The sequence below is a fragment of the Lissotriton vulgaris genome, chromosome 6, assembly GCF_964263255.1.
Source record: "Lissotriton vulgaris chromosome 6, aLisVul1.2, whole genome shotgun sequence".
NCBI classification, from domain to species: domain Eukaryota; kingdom Metazoa; phylum Chordata; class Amphibia; order Caudata; family Salamandridae; genus Lissotriton; species Lissotriton vulgaris.
This window is the reverse complement of record NC_141694.1, coordinates 1,510,254,064-1,510,277,862: the sequence shown is the minus strand read 5'-3', so window position 1 is coordinate 1,510,277,862 and position 23,799 is coordinate 1,510,254,064. Positions and strand designations below refer to the sequence as shown.

The window sequence follows — 23,799 nt, the reverse complement described above, 5'->3', positions numbered from 1 at the left end:
CCTTAGGCTCGCTATACAGGAGACCGTTCTCCCAATAAATCAGATGTGAACCAGACTGGTCACCTGCTTTGGGCTGCAGCCTGTTGCCGCATACCCTCAAGAGAAGGGCAAACTCTTTGCTGTTCACAAAACTCCTCCCTGGTGGGCCCCCCTTTCTGCTGCCAATGGGTCAGCTCAGGTAGGTCCCCCAGGTTGGTACTCTGCTGCCCGGTGGGCTCTAGGGCATCCCCCTCAGGGTCTGCTCCCTCCTGGGACGTGGGAACCAAGGGGGCTGGCTTCCCGTGCCCCCTGCCTTTTCTCTCTAAGGCAGGGATCTGGGCCATACTCTCAGGTCTCAGATCCTTCTTAGCTTGCCATGGACCTAGTGGTAGCACAAGCCCACTCAGGCAGACCCAACATTTGCAAGTGAGCTCTCCTCTCCACCATAGCCCACAGGGAGTTCTCCAAATCATTGCCCAACAGACAGTCTACGGGCCTCACAGCTACCTGAAGAGTTCCTGAGACCCCCCCTCCCCACTCAAAGGGAACCTGAGCCACCTCACATTGGCTATCTGAGTTGTCTGCTGACACTACAGGGTAGAATGCATGAGGGACCACCTGCTCTTTGGACACCAACCGGGAGCTGACAGCAGTTACATTAGCTCCTGTGTCCCTTAGAGCTTCCAATATTAGCATAACTAGAAGCTCCCGAAAAGCCCATAGATGTACCATTGGCCTGGAGAAAAAAATGATCTTTCCACTGAAAATAGCTGTGAAACAGACAGAAATTAAGAATTTCAAGAAGGAACACTTAATTCACCCTTATGCTCTCTTGTCTCAGCAAAGCCCATTCAATGGCTTCAATACCTTTGAGATGGGGAATGGATGTGTATGAAGACACAACGTCTATTGTACATAACCAGATTTGTCCCGTCTCAGGGATATCAATGTTTTGAAAAATGTTTAACAAGTGAGTCGTGTCTTGTAGGCATGATGGACTACCTTGGACAATAGGCTGGAGAAAAACGTCAAGATAATGACCCAACGGATCATGTATTGATCCGGACCCGGATACTATAGGTCTCAATGACGGGCCCTCACATTTTTGTGTATCTTTGGGAGCATGTACAGCCCCGGTCTACGGGGAAAACGAGTGAATAAATACTCTCTAGCTATGGTGCTGATCCATTTCATGTCAACCGCATGTGCAAGAATAGAATCCAACAGAGCTGAAAAAGCATCCGTGGGATCCTCAGATAGTGGTAAATAGGTGGAAGAATCCTATAGCATCAAACCTATTTTGTTCTTATAATTTGGCGGTCCATCACAACTAATGCTCCACCCTTATCCACTTTAGTGAAATGTAAAACGTCATTCAACTGAAAAGATTTCAGTGCAAGTCTCTCTCTTGTTGATCAATTGGGAGTTCCTTCAATTTCAGCTGGTAATTTAGCTAAATCTTGCTTCACCAAAGTCTCAAATAAATCAATAATCTTATGAGAAATAGGAATAGGAGGGACAAAAGTACTCTTGGGCTTGAATTCGAGATAATTCTTATCTTGTGTAGATTCCGGTTCAGTAACTATGATTGAGAAAAAATATCTCAACCGCAATTTTCCAGTGAATTTGTACAAGGCAATCTGAGAATCAAGACTTTTGGCTAGAAAGGTGGGTATGAATGTACTCCCCTTGTTCAAGACAGCAATTTGATTGTCAGTTAGTTTCTTGGAGGAGATATTCACAACTAGTGTTTCTTTGTTCGGCGTGTTGTCCTTGTTTTTGATGAATCGGTGACCTCTGTGGGTTTGGCTTGTTCTACTGGTGCCTGCGTTGGGGGTTGGTTTGCGGCAGAGCTGGTCTCTAAAAAAGACACCTTGGCAGCGCTTGGACCAGCTGTGGCAATGTCGCCAGCAGGTAATTGAGTTATGGAAGACACCGGTGGACTGGATAACTGCGTGTCACTGACTGATGCTAGACTCTCTTCAGATGAAGTTGTTCCTGGCTTGTGCCAGCTCTGTTTTTGGGCGTATACCTCGGCCCAAGAATAAACTTCATCCAACTTATAGTCTATTGTGTCATGACGGAATTTTCTGATCTTCCGTTCATGAATCTCTTTAGCATAAATATCGAGTTTCGTATTGATTTCCTCTAGTGTTGTTGTCCAAACATCAGTTTCCATTTGTGACACTAAATTCACCTGAAGATCTTTGATTTCAGTTTCTAGACCCACTAATACCTGAGAAAGATCTTCAACAATAAATAGAATCAAGTCCAAAGAACACTTGTTGCATACCATTTCTCCATAAATTTCTTGTTCATTTTAAACAACATGGGTTTGATAGCGAGGCGTAGCCCCCTAGGTATGCGACTAGCTTTATGATATTGGATCAGAGTTGTGGCATGCAGACGTTGCTTTATTTCTCTGCGCATTAAGTACTCCAACTGACGAATTTGTTGCTGAACAGGACTTGTAGTGGTGTCAAATGTCCTGACTTCTCTAATGAGCCCATAAATGTCAGTTGCTTAAGAAGCTGAATACACTTTGGTTTGAGCTCTATTTTCAGTGAGATGTAATATATCATCAAACAACATGGTGACAGATCTAAAATTATGAAGTGTTGTGCAAAAATAGCTGCTAGGCAGAAAATTAAACAAGCAGTGAAAAATACACAGCTGGAATGCACTCAGAGACTCTAATTTAAACAAATTTAGTCATTTATACAAGCTTAAATCAACTTTTAGAAATCATGTGTGCACTAGGTAAGGGGCTCTGCAGGTCACCTAATTCAAAGTGAAAAGAAAATACCCAGCAATATATCCAGTATGGCCCAGTGCACTACCCATAAGTCACATTAAAGTGTACAAAACGTCATCCAAACAATCATGGAATTGTGCTATAATGTTGAGTTAACAACAGTAATCCAAACAATTTTTCAAAGAATCCAAGGCTGAGAATCAAATCTTCAAACCATGAAGTTGATTGTAATCTGCTTTATTCTAGATCATCGCAGATAAAGTTAATCTCAGATAAAGTTAAAACAAGTTTGCAAATAATAGAGCTTGTATTCAGCATAGACAACAAAACTTAACATGTCCCAATGCATTTCGAGATTTTCACATAAGCTCTTCATCAGGGGAATCTGCACTATATCAATATATTGATTTTAATAAAGAGTGCACATCAATTTGCAAATGACATTAATCAACAAACATTAGGGCTCACGAAAGAGCAAGAAGAAGCAACTGAGGGAGTGTCTGATAGAATTGCCTGACACAGAGTGATAAAAAGGCATTGTGCCACATAACAAAAACTAAAAACCAAAGCAATAGTGTGCACCAGAAGAAAAATTAAACAATATATATACTTACATGTTCATCTACCAACTACAATACCATGTACTGCAGCAGGTCAGACTCCCTGCCCACAAAATCTGCCCAGCAATGCTTACTTTGTGCGGTCTCACGGTCTGATGTTCTCCCACATCAGCTTCCGGGCCTTCACATGGTGCTCCCGTATCACACGACCCCCCATGTTGCAGAATATATGGCAGGCAGTGACACACCAACCAGAGAAATTTCCCAACTCCTAGGAATTCATCGACCTACAACATCTCTTGCCCAGCATTATCCCACCCACTTACTAACACAAACTAAACCCCAAAAAACACCCTAATACCCCAAATAAAAAACTACCCCAAAAGACAAAAACACAACACTTTACAGTACAGTTGACAACAAAATCTAAACACACAAATGGAGAAACGGCACACAACAGGGACCGCAGACACAACGCACTAACTCCGCAAACTCCAAAGATCACTCTCCAGCTTCAAACACACCACCACTCCCAAGCAACGACAGATAAACTGTGAGTGATTGTGATAGTGAAAGTAATTTTATAGTTCCTGGTTTCCAGCATGCAAGATCCATTACATCAATTCCCTTACTCCATTACTTCATTTTCTGGGTGGATGCGGGACGTTTTGAGCCTATGCGTGGTATTTTTAGAGGCTAGTGCACATTGCCTCTATTTCACTAGAGGCCTTGCAATGGTAAACCCTGTAGGTATCTCATGTCTGTGACAGAGCATCATGTTAAGGTCGAGGACTGCATCGCACTGCGTAAGCAGTGGGCAGAGCTCCGAGATTTAATGTTTCTTAGTGTAGGGGGCTTGAACCCGCCCCTCTTCTCCATTGGCTGGCTTCCTAAACGGAGGCCAGCCTTTGGAGGAGAGGGGCATCGCTCGGTTCAAGCCCCGTCTTTTCCAGATTCGGGGGTGTTTTTTTTGTCTTCTTTCTCTCCCTGACGTCATTGGGAGAGAAGCAGCCCCTCATCACGCTGCCTGCACGCGCCAGTCGGCTCTCTGATTGGTGTTCCTTATTACCCAATCAGAGGGCGAACCGGCGCGTGCAGGCAGCGTGAGCATTTCTGCCCGACCGCCGCCGGCTGACCGATCTAACCCGTGATGCGAAAAGGAAATGCATACTCGTGGCAGACTACTGCTGCCTTTGGCGAGGAAATATTCTATTTTATTAAACAATGGAGGTGACAGAGGTAAGGCAAGCAACAAAACCGGGATGTGGCTGTGAGTGGAAGGGTGATTTCATGACAGCCGAGCAGACTAGTGCGCCGGAGAGCCGGGAAGAGCTGCGCACTGGGAACCCTTCTCTACGATGACAGATGCTAGAGCGAAGGTCAGCCTGCCTCCCCCTCTGGGCATAAGCACTCAGCCTTTCTAATATATATTTTACCTGGTATTGACTAAAACAAGAGAACAATTCTACATGAAACCTCACACAGTAAAGCTTTTCAATTCCGACTGCTTTCTATGCATTGTGAGGTGAAATGTGTGTTGCCAAACTCTTGTATTTGGTAAGCTAGTGAGACATTTCAGTCTACTGTGCGGACATTGCTTTTCATCCTTCCGGAGTCAATATGAGGAGTATGACTAATAGGGGTTTTTATAACAGTTCTTTTTGAGCCTTAAAACAATTCCAGTGGTGTGGTCTTCACTGTTGCCTGCTTAGTAAACTTAAAAACACTTTTAATTTTTTTTATTTATAAACATAGTTGTTACCCAAAATTAATAAAAAAGTACTTTTGAGAGTCAATATATGCCAACCACAAATGGCTGGTTTCAGCAGGGGTTTACAAATACTTTCTACATCAAAAGACCTCTAGGATGAAAGCATGGGCTTGTTTTCTGTAAGGGGATCAACACCTGTTCAGATCGGAGGGGGGCGAGCCTGTCCCTGGCACACCCCCACTGGCCCTGGTGGAAAGGAAGGAGCGAGACACAATTTTCCAACCTGATGAATCGCCCTTTGGAGCGGGGGTAAAGTCGTGGGAATGTGCAGATCACAGGAGATAAACGGGTGGGGGCGAGCAGCGGATCTGGCCCGTGCTGACTCCAGGTGCTCTGTTTCCTATAAGTAGCCTCTTGTGACGTCACATTGCTGCAAATATTCTTTCAATCATACGTTTGAGTTTAAATTGCCAACCCTGTTACCCAAAGCTACTGGAAATGTGAGATGCCAACGCAGGGGGCAAAATGGTTCAGTGGGTTTAGCGCCTGTTGCAGAGGTTTAAAGAGCCAACCGCGTTACCCAAAGCTACTGGAAATGTGAGATGTCAACGTAGGGGGGGGGGGAATGGTTCAGTGGGTTTAGCACCTATTGCAGAGGTCGGTGTACAAAATAAAATGCATATGTTTGGATTCTAACACGACTGGCTCAACCTATAGTAGTGGTTGACCTGACCTGACTCTGGTCGGTGACGGTCGCTCCACCCGCCGCGTGGCTCTCCTCGAGTGGGCCCGGTCCCCCTGCCTGCCTGTTCCTGCTCGCTAGCAGTGCTTGTTGCTCTTGTTCCTGCCCTGGTTCAATTTTTGCCGTCTTCTCTCCCTGCCGCTGCTCCCCTGCGGCCCGCCCCTCCTTTTGCCTTCTGTACATGTTCCCCTCCCCGCGCCACCACGCTCCCGCCTCCCATCTGCTCCTCCCTCCCACTCCGCCCCTCCCACTATGCCATTTATGGCGTAGTCCGCATTCACGCGCAGCGTGCACGCGCAGTGGGTGCGCCCTCTGCGCGCCAAAGGCGCGCCAAAGGCAAGCCCGTCTGCGCCCGTCCGTGCCTGGACAGCGCCCAGCGCCAGGACCCCCAGCCCCCATCGATGCAAGACCACCCGACGGACCTACGACGCCGCCACCCTCAACGCACTCAATGCCGGTCGGAACCCTGCCTGCTACCGAGCCACCCGAGACGCACCCACGGACCCTTCGCCTGCCAAGCCTGCCGATTCACCTGCCTTCGGACCTGCACCGCCCCCACCAAGGGGAGCACCAGCAGCAACCACCTGAAGTGCATCCTGCTCAACACCCGCTCCGTCCACAGGCATGCCGTGGAACTCTGGAACCTGCTCGACGCGACAGCACCGGACGTCGCCTTCCTCACCGAAACCTGGATGAACGCCTCCTCAGCGCCCGACATCGCCATAGCCATCCCGGACGGATACAAGATCACCCGGAAGGACCGCGTCAACCAGACGGGAGGAGGCATCGCCATCGTGCACAAGAACACTATCCGCATCTCGACTAACTCCGACGAAACCGTCACCGCCGCCGAACACCTGCACTTCCAGATACACACTGACCCTAAGACCACCCTCCGAGGCACCCTCATCTACAGACCCCCGGGACCACGCACACAATTCAGTGAAGACATCGCAGACTTCATCAGCCCGCACGCCCTGCCCTCCGCCGACTACATCCTCCTAGGGGACCTCAACTTCCACCTGGAGAACAACAACAACAGAAACACCACCGCCCTGCTGGACAACCTCGGACTCAAGCAACTGGTGAACACCCCCACCCACTACGCCGGTCACACGCTTGACCCCGTCTTCTCATCCAGCAAGCACATCTCCTTCAGCCACGCCACCGGACTCCATTGGACCGACCACAGCTGCGTCCACTTCAGCTTCAGAAGAACTACGACCTACCACCACCCCCAACAGGTTCCCCGCCGAAGCTGGAGCAAGATCACCGCCGAGCAGCTCACCGCCTCCCTCAGCCAGGACACTCCCACCAGCACAACGGACCCCAACGAAGCAGCCAGCAACCTCACCAAGTGGCTGACCCCCTGCGCCGATGACCTCGCACCACTAAAGAACCCACCCAGCAGACCCGGCAGCAAGAAAACCCCCTGGTTCACCGACGAACTCAAGGAATCCAAGAAGAACTGCCGCACCCTTGAGAAAGCCTGGCGGCTCGACCAGACCACAGACAACAGGACCGCCCTCAAGCACGCCACCCGCAAACACCATCGCTGGTCCGCGCCACCAAGAAGTCGGCACTCAAAGAACGACTGGACAACAACGCCCACGACAGCAAGGAACTCTTCAGCATCGTCAAAGAGTTCTCCAACCCCAGCGCCGGAAACAACAACATCACTCCCTCGCAAGACCTCTGCAACTCACTCGCCACTTTCTCCCACCGCAAGATCGCCGCACCCTACCTCCGAACCATCGCCCGCCACCACCACCCTCTGCAACTGGACCCCGATCAGCACCGAAGACACCACCCGCACGATGAACTCCATCCACTCCGGATCACCAACCGACCCCTGCCCACACCACGTCTTCAACAAAGCCGACGCCATCATTGCACCCCATCTCCGGGACATCATCAACTCCTCCTTCCACACCCACACCTTCCCGGGGAGCTGGAAGCACGCCGAGCTTACCGCCCTCCTGAAGAAACCAACGGCGGACCCCACCGACCTCAAAAACTACGGTCCCATCTCGCTCCTTCCTTTTCCGGCCAAAGTCATCGAGAAGACCGTCAACAGACAGCTTGCCGCCTTCCTTGAGACGAACGGATCCCTCGACCCCTCGCAGTCCGGGTTTAGGGCCAACCACAGCACCGAGACCGCCCTAATCGCAGCCACCGACGACATCAGAACCCTGATCGACAACGGGGAAACAGCGGCCCTCATCCTCCTGGACCTCTCTGCAGCGTTCAACACTGTCTGCCACCGCACCCTAGTGAAGCGCCTCAGCAACATCGGAATCCGAGAGAAAGCACTGGAGTGGATCATCTCGTTCCTAGCCGGAAGAACCCAGAGAGTCCGTCTCCCCCAATCAGATCCGAGGCCACCGAAGTCATCTGCGGCGTACCACAAGGATCTTCACTCAGTCCAACCCTCTTCAACGTCTACATGAGCCCCCTCGCAGCCATCGCACGCCAACACGATCTAACATCATCTCCTACGCCGACGACACCCAGCTGATCCTCTCCCTCACCTACGACCCCACCACCGCCAGAGCCAACCTACACGAAGGGATGAAAGACGTCGCCGACTGGATGAGGAACAGCCGCCTTAAACTGAACTCAGACAAGACAGAAGTCCTCATCCTGGGATCATCACCCTCCGCCTGGGACGACTCCTGGTGGCCCCCGGCCCTGGGCACCACTCCCAAGCCTACGGACCACGCACGCAACCTGGGCTTCATCCTGGACTCCTCCCTGTCGATGACCAAACAACTCAACGCCGTCACATCTTCGTGCTTCAACACCCTGCGCATGCTCCACAAGATCTTCAGATGGATCCCCACTGAAACCAGGAAGACCGTTACCCAGGCACTCATCACCAGCCGACTGGACTACGGGAACACCCTCTACGCCGGAACCAAAGCCAAACTTCAAAAAAGACTCCAACGCATCCAGAACGCCTCCGCATGACTCATCCTGGACATCCCCCGACACAGCCACATCACCGGACACCTGAGAAACCTGCACTGGCTCCCCGTCAGCAAGAGAATCACGTTCAGACTCCTCACCCACGCGCACAAGGCTCTCCACGACCTGGGCCCCAAGTACCTCAACGACCGCATGACCTTCTACACGCCCACCCGCCAGCAACGATCGACCAGCCACGCCCTAGCCACCGTACCACGCATCCGCAGAGCCACCGCCGGAGGAAGATCCTTCTCCTACCTGGCAGCCAAGGCCTGGAACTCCCTCCCCACCCACCTTCGGTGAACCCAAGATTATCTCTCCTTCAGAAAGCAGCTCAAGACCTGGCTGTTCGAGCAGTAACATACCCCTTTCCCCCAGCGCCTTGAGACCCTCCCGGGTGAGTAGCGCGCTTTACAAATGCCGTGATTGATTGGTTAATAATGGTATTTAAAATTTCTAGAAACTACCGCGGTAGACATTCCCACCTGCTAAAGATTTACTGGACTGTGAAGTGTGTTATCTGCCACATTACATTTATACGTAGAAGTTCACTCTGAATTATTTCACCTGGAGTTCAATGCCTGTCTCTTGTTAAAGCAAATCATTCCACTTTGGTTCTACATAACAGCAACAATGCAATCATTCCAGCTACCAAAGAACCAATTCCAATTTTTGGGGGAGTGAAAAACAAGGAGGCAATTCATTTATGACCGTCATCCGTGAAGTTGGAGAAATTGAGAAAACTTTGCCTGGGAAAAACTAGGTTAATGTACACTACTTCGTTGAAGCATTTTTCCCATCCGCAGCCCATAGAACATTCACCAGAATTTAGAGTAGGGAGGTACGAAATTGTGTGAAATTTTGAAAAAAACTACATCAAATGCAAAACAGACATTTAGCGCTATATTTTACCGCAAAATGCGTCCTTACATCCACTTTGAATCATAGCGACAAAAAACAAAACAATAGTGCTCGAAACATAATCCATTTGCATTCTGTTCTTTTGGATTAGTCCCCTGCTCCTACGATATGATTTTTACCCGAACAGATTTGAAATTGCACACCGTGGCGTAATTTATTTTATTTAGACCAAAAGTGTACAGCAAGGTGCTGGAAACACCGTAAAAGTATGCCGGCGTAACGCTCTGTCTGTGTGTGTGCGTGGCTCTGTCTGTGTGTGTGTGTGCAGGGCTCTGTCTGTGTGTGTGTGTGTGCGTGGCTCTGTCTGTGTGTGTGTGTGCGTGGCTCTGTCTATGTGTGTGTGTGCGTGGCTCTGTCTGTGTGTGTGTGTGTGTGTGTGTGTGCGTGGCTCTGTCTGTGTGTGTGTGTGAGTGGCTCTGTCTGTCTGTGTGTGTGTGCGTGGCTCGGTCTGTGTGTGTGTGCACAGCTCTGTCTGGGTGTGTGTGCGCGGCTCTGTCTGTGTGTGTGGTTTGTGTCAGCGAATACTCTCTACTATTCTTTAATGCTCACCTATTGCCATTGTAAATGACAATACCATTTATTTATGTTTAAAAAAAAAAAGAAAAAAATGTCATGAGCAATGCCAATAGCTCTACCTTTAATAATGCCGAAACCATTGCATTGTAAATGCTTGTTTCACTATGCAGTAGGGGAAAGAATCCTGCTGGTAGGTATATCGTCATTTTGTTGACGCTGGAGAATTATCATTTTTCTCTCTCTCTTATGATGTGCATTTCATGTTCCAATTGACAGTGAGTATTATTTTCTGTGTGATGTGTATTGTTGGTATGTTGCCACTGTTAGCTCATGGGGCTTATGTGTCTAAATAAGTCTACACATGTGTTGGATCATCCGTCTCATGGTTCAAACTATGAATAATGCGCAAACACGCTGTAGCACATTGGTGCTCTTTCCCATGGGTGCTATGTGTGCCAATCAGTTGATATCTACCAATGACATTTTATGTGCTCCCACCCAAGATGCAAGAGGCAACCTATGCAATGGGTTCAGTGTAATACATGTACGACTACTCTGTGCAAAGGCAATTAGCCCTGTGGAGGCATCGGGTTGTAGTCCTGATATGAAAGTGTGCAACTATTGACTGTACACACATTCAAGGGGGGTATGGCTGGGGCTAATTGATTGATCGCATGAGCACCATTTGCATCCAAGGGCCATATCCCACAGGGCAGTGACATTGTCAACATTTGAGGCCACCATGACCATTAGTCATGGTGATTCCCCTATGGTAGATCACCATGCATGCCTAGGTGTTTTCTCCAACATTGTGCTGACAGTACGGCTACATATATGACTTCATATCTACAGTATGCAACAAGACAGTGTAGCTTGTGCATTATAGTGAGTGTACAGATGCAACACTGTGACACTGGCAGCATATGATATGTAGAGTTAGTCTGTGTTAATGGATGAAAATTTCTGAATGTGACATGTCGTATGTTTTCATTAATAGCACATGTAGACTGTAGTTGTGGGCGTGTGTTCCCATGCACATCCTATGTGGAACACTGCAAAGTACTCATGTAAAAAGTGACCTCTACTGTTGACCACAAGTATGAGGCCTAACACATGGCTAGCATCAGGAGAGACTCACACACAGTTGGTGGCCACCATCTACGTTACCACACCAAGATCATTGTACCTACCAATGGTGAACCATCTGCTACAGGTAGCTGGCATGCACACTATTTCACTTGTACCAGATGATGTTCTAGGGTGTTTCATAGACTCTGCTAGATGACTAGCCTGTGTGACAGACATCAGTAGAACAAATGTAGTATGTCAGTAGTGTAGTGTGAATATAAAATACAAAAGCTTACAACGTGTTAATGCTCTGAATGTTTAGTCATAGACAGTTGTTTATTGTGTCACTTTGCAAAATGTTTATGTTAAATTATGTCAATGATGATTCTGTGAATAAATGGTTAATAATTTTTTCCCTCTGCAGTGTTGCTACTACTGATGCAGCAGGTTGCAGAGGCTCCTCATCTCCTTCCTCTCCATCATCCGGCATTTCGGATTGGTGTCGTTACAACGCAGGCTATTACAACGCCTGCTGTTACAACGCGGTTTTTACATCGCATACCATTACAACGCATAGTGCTTTTAAGCGCTGGATAGTGAATTATTTAATTTACTATTCCAACTCCAGTCCCCGTGGATAGTAGGGAAGGTGTTGGATAGTAAATTAAATATATTCCCTATCCTAGAGCGCCCCCCAGCGCAATGCGTTGTAATGGTTTGCGTTGTAATGGTTGCGTTGTAATGGTAGTGCGTTGTAATAAATGCGTTGTAAGTGATGTTTCCCGGCATTTCATGCTCCACATTGTCCTCTGGTCACAGCACATTGCTCCTGACGCATATGTTATGCAGGAGACAGCATACCAAAATGATCTTACCGACCATGGGTGGTGAGTAGAGTCATCTACCCCTAGATTCATCAAGGCAGCAGAACCGTGATTTGAGGACTCCAAAAGTTTGCTCAACAATAGACTTTGTGCAGCATAGGGCTTGGTTGTATGTCATCTGGGCTTGGTTTTGTGGGAACTTCACCAGTGTTATGACCCACAGCATCAGTGCATAACGTTGGTCACCTGCAAAGAAAGATGGTGTTTTTAGTCAACACTCATGATGAGGGTGCGTCCAATATTTATCTCCATTGTGGCCTGTGTCCAGCTTTATACATTCACCTTGCAAACTGTCATGTACATGAAATGACACTGTCTGACTTACAAACAAGTTAGTATTGGTAATGGGAGGCACTAAGCAACACATACAAGTGTGCTGTGCTTTGTGATAGTATTTTACATTCAGCTTAGTGGCATTGCCTTGCGGGTGATGATTAGTCACCAATGAGGATAGTTTATTTGACATTGAGTAGGCAAATGTCTCACAAGTTTTTATTCTGTCAATGTATGGGTACCATGTCAATTCCTAACCCATTATCTTTCTGATTGAATGACAATTGACAGTAGCTGTTGGAGTGTCTTCCTTCAAGCCCACATACATTGTACATATTGGTTAAATCTACATTTTTCTGTGTGTCAGGCATGGAAAGGATAGTGGATGTATGTGAATATGTGACATGTCAGTCTACACATGGTAGTGCACCCATACACTGTGGTAACAGTATACAGAAGTTAGTAGATCTGTTATAATGTTGCACTGTACAAGTAGACTGCATACACTACACTGCAACAGAACTTGTGGGCAATGTAGACTGTAGCTTTCACATGGTTCAGTATCTATTGGTTGTGTTTCTGCGCAGGCAGAAGCAGTGTACCTTTACTCCATGACAGACACAATATTTCCCTGGAAACTTTGTTGATGGCTCTCATGGGGGATATAGTTTGTTCATGAGAGGGCACCTTGCTGCACCGTCTGGAACCTTGGATCACCGCTGTAGTGATTTTTGCAACACACTTTTTTTACATGTTGTGCACATTGGATGTGACATGTGTATTTAATTTGTGATGTGATGAAGTATGTTTGATGATAACCAATGCGGTGTTTATGTATGGCCACGTTTCTCAGTCTCACAGATATGTGTTATATCTTTTTTCGTCTTGCCCATGGAATTAACTTGTACTACACAGACTTCACATATGGATTGCCTTGCTTCAGCAATGTTTATTGGTGCATCATTGTAATTATTTATCCTTATGGGAGGGTCTTTACTGCAATTGGATGGGGAATTGGTCCTCATGTTGTTTTTCTACCACTGGAAATCGGTACCAATGCCATACTATCTGTGCGATTCCCTCTTTCAATGTGTAGTGCAAAAGGCTGGACACATTCAGATTGGAAATGGGATTGAGACCTGTGCTTATGTATCCTCTTTTCTGCTCCCCTTGGGTGGCACACCACGTACACACTGTCACAGGGTCCCTGTACATAGGATGTGTGTAAGAATGATTTTATCTACATTGGTTTGGGATAGGAAAGGCCACCACATTGTCCATGGTAAACAGTCTTAACGTTGAATAACTAAGAGATGAACTTTGTTGTGGCCTACCATTCTACAGGCCTTACAATGTCATGCAGACATATTTCCCATTGCCAAATTGACATAATTTGGGCATGTGCTCCATAGATGATAGTCCCTCAGCCCATTATGCTTGGATATGTGGGCCCATTGGCTTTGTCAATGTGACTTGTAGATTTAGTGTTGCACATTTGCCATGTGGTATGTGAAAAAATATTTGCGGCCACACCAATAACACATGCACAGTCTAATTCTATCCAAGACTTATATGTCAATGTGTTCCTACATGATTTTGTGCTTTGTGGTCAGTCATGTGGTTGAGATGTACTTACCAACAAGCAGGCCATCCCCATAGGTTCTATTATGGAAATGCTGATTGATGGAAGAATAAGTCCTGTGCACTGCCCTGGTACTTGGCAAGGACATTGATAAAAAAGTCCTGGATGGTCTAAAATTGCCTGTACGTTAATTGAATAGGTGTGCTTCCTGGTGTGGTAAATGTGTGATATATCAGCAGGAGGCACATGTGTACAGTCCATTGCCCCCAGCACGTGGGAATCCATCAATGGCTTAATAGCTTTGCTCGTTGTCTTGTTGTTGCTGCCCTGGGTTGAGGAAGAAGAGGCACTGGGACATGAGGATTATGATGGCATCCAGGACGGTGGGGAGAAACCTGGAGAAGGATGTCTGAGATATTCCTGCCACTCTGGCTGTGGTGGGTTGGAAAGTTCCTGATGCCAACATGTGCAAGACAGAGAATAATTTGGCATGCGGAGGTATGTTGGTTCAGCACTGGGATGCTGGCTGCAGCCTTGGTGCAATCTGGTGCAGAAGGGAGACAATGGACTCCCTCCTGAGCCTGTAATGGGCAATTACCTCCTCCTCACTAAGGTCATTGAGGGTAATCTGCTGGCGGTATGTCTGCTCCCTTCTCCTGCGCTTCCGCTGTGGTGGTGGTCTCCTAGGTGCTCCTAGCTGCAATAGCAATAGTTCCATGGTGTGGTAGAGTTTGCCAAAGTGATTTGGGTCTGTTCTACTTTTATCCAAGTGTGCTAGCATAATTTTTAAGACCAGCTTTTCCCTAGCAGTAAAAAACTGCCACTAATAGGACCTAGATGCAGTTTTTAAGTATTAGCGGTGTTCCAGAAAATCCGTGTACATATGGCGGCATGTGTTTTGCGGGTGTTTTTCTCTGAGGGAACACCTACTTTGCATATAATTTTCGTTAAATGTCACTAGCGCGCCGGTGTTGTTGAAATTAGGCGCTAGCTGTGAAAAAGTGATGCGCGAGGGTTCTAGCGTCACTTTGTTAATAAGGCGATAAAAAAGCCTGTAACAGAGTTAAAAAAATAATTGCAATGGCAGTGTTAAAGCCTTGTAAAATTGCCCCTTAATTGGCCTTGTGAAACAAGAAAGCTAAGAAGCAACTGCACAGTGGGAGCAAACATTATAAAATCCTTATTATTTCCATGTAAATATTTACATTTCTAATCACATGGGAGGTTGAAGAAAATCTAAGGTGTTCAAACTCGATTGTGTCCTATAAAGGAACTCTCATATATGGCCCTAATTTGCATAATTTCAATACATTTGTGTTTGGTGAAATGATTTCATATTGTCTAGGTCCCACTACCAAGATTCTAATGCTACTTGTTTGTTACTTGCAGAAGCCTACTCATTACTATGTGTTATGTTGCACCCAGGTTATTGTTTAGATATTTTACAAAAGGTTATAGATTTTTCCAGTTTAAACTTAAAATGAGTAGGCAATGGTAATAAAAAAGGCTCTGCAATGTCATATCAAAAGGTGAAAGGCAACTTATGTCAGGAACATCAACATGGTATGCATCACATACGGTCAGAATAGACAAGGATTAATCGCAGGGGCGAATCCAGATACATGCAGCAGCGACTCATCGGCTATGGCAGAGGAGCGTCACCTCACCTTTCAGCACTTTAAGAATATCTGAAACTAAAACAGTAATAAAATGGGTTCAAAACCCGTTGTATTAATTTATTTTGTTTGGGGCTTGGCCAGGGTTATGATAGGTAGGAGGGAGATTGGTGGGCTCTACCTACACTGCGCATGTGGGTTTTGGCTGGCTGTCTCAGGCCGGCTGAAACCAAATGCGCAGTGACCCCACTCCAACCCCAGCTGCATTGCTGGGGGAGGAGGAAGCAGGCACAGATTCCCAGTCTGTCTTGGAGCACACATCATCGGCGCTCAGGCCAATCCTGAAGCTGCTCTCATTGGAGAGCAGATTCAGGATTGGCCACAGGGCAGGCTGGTAGCCTGTGCCTACCTGCCTGCAGCAGCAGAGAGGAGCTGAAGAGTTGGACATGATGATGGATGGCAGCCGGTAAGTTTAATTTTGTATTTCTTGTCCTTTGTCCCCCGCCTCTTTTGTAAAAAATGTTTTAATCTCTATTGTGTGTCCCCAACCCCTCCCCCGCGTCTTTTCTCCAATATGAGCCGCTCCTGGATACGTGGGCATAAGCATTAAGGACACTTATAGTTGCTTACATTTTAGTTATTCAGAACAGTATATCTTAAATATTGATTTAATGTAATTAATATTGAATGCAAATTTTATGTCAAACAAGAACAAATGTGGACTAGAGTTCATAGCTGCCAATTTTCCAGGTCCATGCATGATATGCTTCTTTATCCCAGTTTTTGTCTTTGAATTTTGGGACTTGTTGTCCTGTTTTCTAATAGAATAAATACAACCACTAGTTATAGAATTCAAAGAAAAAACCTGGACTACAGCAGCATGGAATTGGAAAACTTGATAGAGCTGAAAGAGGAATTGCTATCTTTGAAGTATATCAAGGTGCTTACCTGGAAGAACCTTGCTTCCCAATGGCCGCTTTGTTTCTGCTCATGTTTTGCTCAGTTTGAAGAGTGAATTGTGCTATGATTATCTTTTGGACTCCTTTTGTTGTTGGAGTACTGCCATCAGCTTTTGTATAGACTTGGAAACTTTCTTTAATTGTGCTATTTTTCATGACTGACTTTAGTGATATAAAGCTGCAGTCTTGAATGGGAGCAATAATCTTTCTTTTCTACTAGAGACTTTAAACCATGTATTTGATTTTGGCATTCTGAACATATTGTGAACTATATTTGATATTATTTAAGGTAGTTGAAAGAATATATATCATTACATTTAAAGGAGTTAAACTTTAGACTAATATTTCACTTTATATGTTGCAGGCAAACCATTTGTATTCATAAGCTCTTAAAGCTGCAGAGTGTTTCCCAATTCTGAAAGAAATATTGTATACAATATGTTGGATTATTAAGTTCAGGAGGATAAATAGCATTCTTGTTTGTTTACTCTCTTTAGGACTTGAACAAATGAGATGAAGCCATAGCAGGTCCTAGATAGTGTGCTACATAGTGACGTGTTTTTCGCAGTTCCTATTTTCCCCTGTGTTCATCGGAGAGAGTTTTAGCTTCCTTAGAGTACATGGTGGGTGAGGCACGAGAGCATTAACATCCATACACCGTGATTCACGGTGACACCTTAATTTAGATTGTCATAGTTCAAAGGAAAAAGGAGCTGATTACGAGTTTTGCAGTATGACCGCCTGAGAACCGCGGCGTCCACGCCACCGCTGTGCCGGCACCTGACTTACCGATGTATTACGAGTTGTGCAGTCTGAAACCCAGACCCCCGGCACATCGGTCCACCATGTGGTCGTGTCGCGGTGTAAAGTGTTGGTGCTGTGTCCATGGATGCTGCCAGGCCCATGGTCCAAGCAGGGAGCGTATTACAACTACACCTTCGTACTGGTGGTCTCAGAGTGGTGCTCAACAAATGGCGATTTTGCTGCTGGCTCCTGTGGTACAGGTCAAATAATACACCACGACTGTGACCAGTGGATGCTTTTGAAAAATACACACCTGATGTGCATTAGCAAGTAGACATGCCTGCAAATCACACTATAAATCACACCCCATCCCTGACCAGAATCCTTTGCGTTCAAACTTCAGGCCAGAAGACAGGCACCATCATCTGCACCAGACTCAGATAATTTAGGATAATGCACATTTTTTTTTTTTAATCTTCCATCTTCCCCTTAATCACTTTCCACCACCTTGATATATTTTAGGGACACAAATACACCCATTTCCCTAGTTAAATCAAGTCCAATACCTTCTCCCATAGTCATATTCCCCAAGCCAGTAACAAACAAAAACCTTCACAGAGAAAGAGTTGACAGTCATGGTGGATGAAATCCTCAGAGTAGAGCCCCACATTTTTGGAGCCCAAGTCCAGCACACTCTATAGAGTATGACAATGGAAATGTGGGACAGGATAGTCAACAGAGTAAATGCTGTTGGTACCACCTTGCGCACACAGGAAGATATCAGGAAGATATGGATGAGGGCTATGACCATTTCTGCTCTTGGATTGCCAGGGCCCTGGACTCTCTGATTTCTATTGTATCGAGTAAAATCAGCACCAGAGAGTCGAGCCCCTGGTACGACAGCGTCTTACGTGCCTTGAAGGGAACTTGTAGACGGGCGGAAAGAGCATGGCGGAAGACTTATGAGGCTGATTTGAAAGCTGCATATGTTGCTTCCGTCAAGATCTACCACCGGGCGATCTGCCGAGCCCGTGCGGCATTTTATGCTGCTGAAATTCGCAACAGCTCAAACCCGTCAAAGACCATCTTCAAGGCCGTGAAAGATCTTCTGGCGAAGTGGACTTCCTCTGTGGCTGTGGGATCTACCTTCCAGTGTGAGTCCCTTGCCTCCTACTTTCTGGGAAAGGTCCAGGCTATTTACCGGGCCTTCCCCAGCACAGGGATTGACCTGGGAGTCTCTAATGGGGTACTACGCCACCCTACCCTGCTTTCATTTCCTCCACTTCTTCCGGAGGGGTTCGACAAACTTGCTTTGCAGGTTAAATCTGGCTCTCCATCGGATCCAGTAAGACCTGCTCTTTTCAGAGATCAGGCCTTTATGGGACGTTCTGTTGTATGTTCCTTAGTCAACCTCTCACTGGATTCGGGTGTGGTTCCAACTAAATGGAAGCAGGTGGTGGTGTCCCCAATTATCAAGATGCCCACCTTGGACCCCTCGAAGCCCGAAAGCTACCGCCCCATTTCACTGTTACCCTGGCCGGCGAAGATAACGGAGGCTCATGTCAATCTGGCCCTGTCAGAACATCTTGTCCGGACCAATGCCCTTGACCCCACACAAAATGGCTTCCGTGCTGGGCACAGCACGGAAACCGCCCTCCTCGTGATGGTAGAGCATCTACGAGCCGTGTTGGATGCTGGTCAGACGGCGGCGCTGATACTATTAGATCTCAGCGCCGCCTTTGACACGGTCTCTCATAGTATCCTTTTGCACCGGCTCGAGGAGACTGGCGTTGGGGGCCAGGCTTTGCAGGGGTTCCGCTCCTTTCTCGACAATCGTTCCTTCTGTGTAGCCATCCCTCCTTTCAAGTCCAATTTCCAGCCACTGGCCATGGGGGTTCCGCAGGGATCCTCGCTGAGCCCCACGTTATTCAACCTGTACGTGAGACCGCTGGCTGAGGTCGCCAGGCAGTGGGGCCTGACCTTGGTCTCATATGCCGACGACACACAGCTGGCGGTTACCCTCAGCGGGGATGCGGAACAAGATGCCCCCAGGTTTCAGAATGGACTGACGGCGGTGGCTAGCTGGCTGACGGGGAACTGTCTCCAGCTTAATGCCACCAAGACAGAGGTTATGATTGTCGGAAAGAGAGTGGAATTATGGGGTTACCAATGGTGGCCGTCAGAGTTGGGACCAACTCCGACTCCGGTGTCGGAACTGAAAAACCTGGGAGTCTGGCTGGATGCTGGTCTTACCTTCGTTGGCCACACCAAGAAAACAGCTGCCTGCTGTTTTGGCCTGTTGAGAGGCTTAAGACCCGTCCTCAAATACTTTGATGCCCCAACCAGGTAGCTTGTAATCCAGGCCACTGTCATCTCTTGCCTGGATTACGCCAGCTCTCTCCTGGTCGGGGCCAATCAGGCAGAAATCACCCGTTTACAACGGGTACAAAACACTGCGGCCAGAGCGATTGTTGGCCTGCCCAGATTTTGTTCCGTGTCAAGTGTCCTTCGCTCCTTGCACTGGCTTCCAGTGAGGAAGCGAATCCATTTCAAGGTCCTTTGTTTGACCTTTAAAATTTTGAAAGGTATAGGCCCCCAAATCATGTCCAGCTTTCTGTCCTTTTATGTACCCACGCGCACCCTTCGTTCTCAAGGCCAGGCTCTTGCTGTGGTCCCTAGATTCAGGCTCTGCCGTGCGGGAGGACGCTCTTTCAGCGTCAAAGCTGCAACCATTTGGAACTCTCTTCCGGTTGAAATCCGCTTACTGGAGGACCTTATGCTTTTTCGGAAAGCTATTAAAACCTTCTTGTTTTAGTCAGTCATCTTATAGGCCTTCTGTTTTTAGTTCCTGTTATGTTATGTCCTACCTTGTCACTGCGCCAGGACGCTCCTTAGCTGGAGCAGCTGTGCGCACAACAAATATCGATAACATAACATAACATAACATAACATGACCTAAGGCAGAAGGTGTACAGCAAGTACCACAGCCACCACCTGGAGGCACAGAGGACTGGCGGTGGCTCTCCCAGCACGTCATTACAATTCTTACCCTGGGAGGAAAAGGTCTTGGCCATCATGCATGCTAAGGTTTTGTCTGTAATACCTGGGGTAGTGGACATTGGTAAGTTACACGTCAAGAACTGCCACAATATCACAATGTTCTATTGCTATTATTTCTGCCTTTGCTATTTTCTCCTACTTCTACTTCCGTAACATGCAACATAGAAAGTATCTGAGATGTTTGTTTGTCTGTGACAATTAGTATTGATGCATAAGACACCACATGCTTACAAATCCTTGACCTGCCACATGTTGCAATGCTGTCTGTAAGTGCATTATCAAAATAACAATACAGGACTCACGACAGGTGTCGCTATGGAAATGCATGGTTCGTCACAAATGCATGTTGTCAACATAGGTTAAGGATGGGAATCCTCCACATTTGCATGTGTTGGGCAATGTGTAAAGAACAATTTTCATTCATGTTGGGAATGCAGGTGACGTATAAACACAGACAGGAGTGTGTAGACATGGGAGAGTTTGTTAGACATACATAGAGATGTTGATCTCTCTTATTAGTCATGTATAAATGTTGAGGCTATGCATTTCACAATATGTCCACTTACAGTTGTGTTGCACACATTTTCCTCAATAGCATTGATATGGGAGTATGGAATAATGTGGACTACACATGTCCACTGTTGAAGGTGCATTCACTAACTGATGAAATACATCAGGGTTTGAAATGCAGATTAGGTGTTGTCATATGTGGGTGTTCACACACTGTAATACATTGGTATTTGTGTGTGATAAATATTTGGGTGGTGTCATGAAACTTCTCTTTTAACCACAGGTGACACCTCATTTTCATGGACTCGATCTTACTTGAACCTCTTAAGGCTTTTACTGTTTAATAGAGTTGTAGACATGCAATATAAGGATGGTGTTCCAACCAGGACCAATGTGGAGTGGGAATGTCCCTAGCCTTAGGTGGGGTCTGGTACCATGGATATCTGTGCCGCTGCTGACAGTAAACTTAGGGCCACCTTGTATCCATACAAGCTATTGGAGACCTTGTCGGTGGAGTGATCTGTGGCCATTTGATGAGGTTATTGTTGAGATCTGTTCGTAGATTGATTTAACACCTATTTTAACTGTCTTTTCAGCATCAACCGAGGCAAGCATGGGAGACTGTGCCGAAGATATTGGCTTGCAGCTGGCCAGAGTCCCTCGGTCAGTAGACTGCCAACGACTGAGGCAGTGGCCCAGAGGGTGAGGAGTGCTCCCAGGAGGAGTGGCAGCAAACCCCACAGCAACTGTGTCCACACTATCCTTTTTGCCACCCCCGCTCCATCTTCACCCTCCCTGCTGCTCCTCAGCAAGTCGTCCAGCTCTGCTCCTGTAAGGAATATGGCGTCTCCTTGGTCCAGGAACCTCATCCCCTGCCTCTGTGGCCCCAGCTGCCCTGAGTGAGGAGGCTATTGACCGATCTCTCTTGGAAAGACTGCACTGCAGGTGTAGTCCAGCCAGCTGGGGTAGACGCTGGTCTACCTGGAAGGCATTCACAGTAGTATCTGTCCTACAGAGATACTTTCAGGCTCTGGCCTCCTCGCTGATGGCAGCCTTCCCCCATCCTCCGCCTCCCACCCCACCTCCTGTCTCTTCCACATCCCAAATTCCTTTACCCACACCTGTTAGCAGAAAACGCAAACATAAACACACACCCACACCAACATCCACATGCAGGACACACATATCCCCACAAAGGCAGCAAGAAGCCGGGGTATGCACCCACTGAACAGACACTCACCTCCCTCACCAGCCCCACCAAACACATACCCACAGAGCCCGCACCAACATATACAGCCCAGACACAACAGACATCACACCAGCACCAACAACAGGCACATCCAGTAAACACACAGACACTACCTTCCAAATCCCACTCCTTGTCATACCACCTTCCTAGGCTCCCATAGAAATCCCTCAGTTTTCCTTTGGCCTTTCCTCTGTCACAGCCACTGCCCTCCCCTCCCATAGTCAAACCAACTCCTCCCAATACTGACCCCAAACCTCCTTAGTTACAACTTTGAGGTACCTGGCCAGCCCACGAGATGCCCTTTCCTGGAGAGCTTCCCTCACAGCGCATGTTAGGCATGTAGAGTAGTACAGCATTGTGCTAGGTCCCTTTGTACTGTTGGACTGGCCATTGACCTTTGTTCTCATCTGTTTTACTAAAATAAATGTACATTTTTATGACACATTTGTCCTGCTTTTACATTTCATGCTATTGGCTTTTATGGCTTCTTTAAATACATGCGACTACAGTTGTGTAAGTTTCACCCAAATTGGTGATCCTTTGGAAGTGGTGAGTCTGATCTGACCTTTGCACCTGTTCTAGAGTTACTTGGACAAGGGGACAAGGTAATTGAATGGATATGTGGGATGACAACCAAATGGGGGTGACATTGTATTGTGTGGTTTTCCATTTGGCAAGTTTTTGAACTTGACCACTGTCATCTTAATTTAGCTTGCCCTTCTCCCTATGATGTAGGTTGGGTATGTGTTAGGTGTGCTAAAGTTATATATTTGTGTATTCATACATTGAGGGTGTCAGTTTTTTATACCTTTGTGTAGTTCTGCATCCACACGTGTCCATTTTGCAGTTTGTAACTTTCAGTTACTTCCTCTAGATGTGTGCCAGATGCTGTTGGTGCTAATAAGTTGCACTTACCCATTACCTACACATGCCTGGCACTTGGTTATTCTATTGGTTGTTCCAGAAATTCTTCAGTTACTAGGTCCAGTGTTCATGGAGTTTGTGAGGCATGTGCTAAACTAAACAATAGCCCACTGCTCCAGTCTTTCATGGTTCCCCCGATAGACGCACAGGTATCCTGCAAAGAGTGTTTCCATTGTGCCCTTAGAATGTTGCTCCCACTGTTTCTATGTATTCCCATTGACTGACATTGCCATTTGATATGGGATATGTGTGAGAGTCGACTACAGAGTTCTAGCTAAGAAGGTATGTTTGACTTTGAGGATGCATCATACTGATGATTCTTTGACCTCACAACGGGAGCAGGGGTATGTGCATTGTGATCATGTCATATTCACTAAGGAATCCTGGTCAGAGTTAGAATACCAAGGCCTCTTGGTAGTTGTAGTCAGTTCAATGTGACTTTAACAAGACTTGAGAAATGAAGAGCTGTACGACTAGTGAAGATCAGTAGTGACATGACAGACAAGTGAGAAATGGCAAGAGCTATGTGTGACAAGCATTGAAAGGTGTGATATTGCAGAGGAGGTGGGGTTGTGGAACAAAAGTTTTAATTTAGACATCACTATCACTTTAAATGGAAAGCTGACAATTGTCCATTTGTGTATGGTGTGTCTGTGCAGTACCAATGTTTGGGCCATGGGAGGGCATCCTACAGCTTTGGTTTGGATGATGGTTATGAAAATATCCCAGCTAGGGTCCCTGTATATGTGTGAAATACTTGGGCACCCCACCTCCCTTGC

The 23,799-nt window shown here is 46.9% G+C and overlaps 1 long non-coding RNA gene across 1 annotated transcript in view; it reads left to right on the top strand.

The window, feature by feature from the left end:
• Positions 1-22,536, top strand: part of LOC147709082 (uncharacterized) — a 46,312-nt gene extending 23,776 nt beyond the window's left edge. The window contains exon 4 of the long non-coding RNA XR_015296530.1: positions 21,444-22,536. This is a non-coding gene — a long non-coding RNA (uncharacterized LOC147709082). The remainder of the gene's footprint in view (positions 1-21,443) is intronic.
• Positions 22,537-23,799: the final 1,263 nt, after the last annotated feature.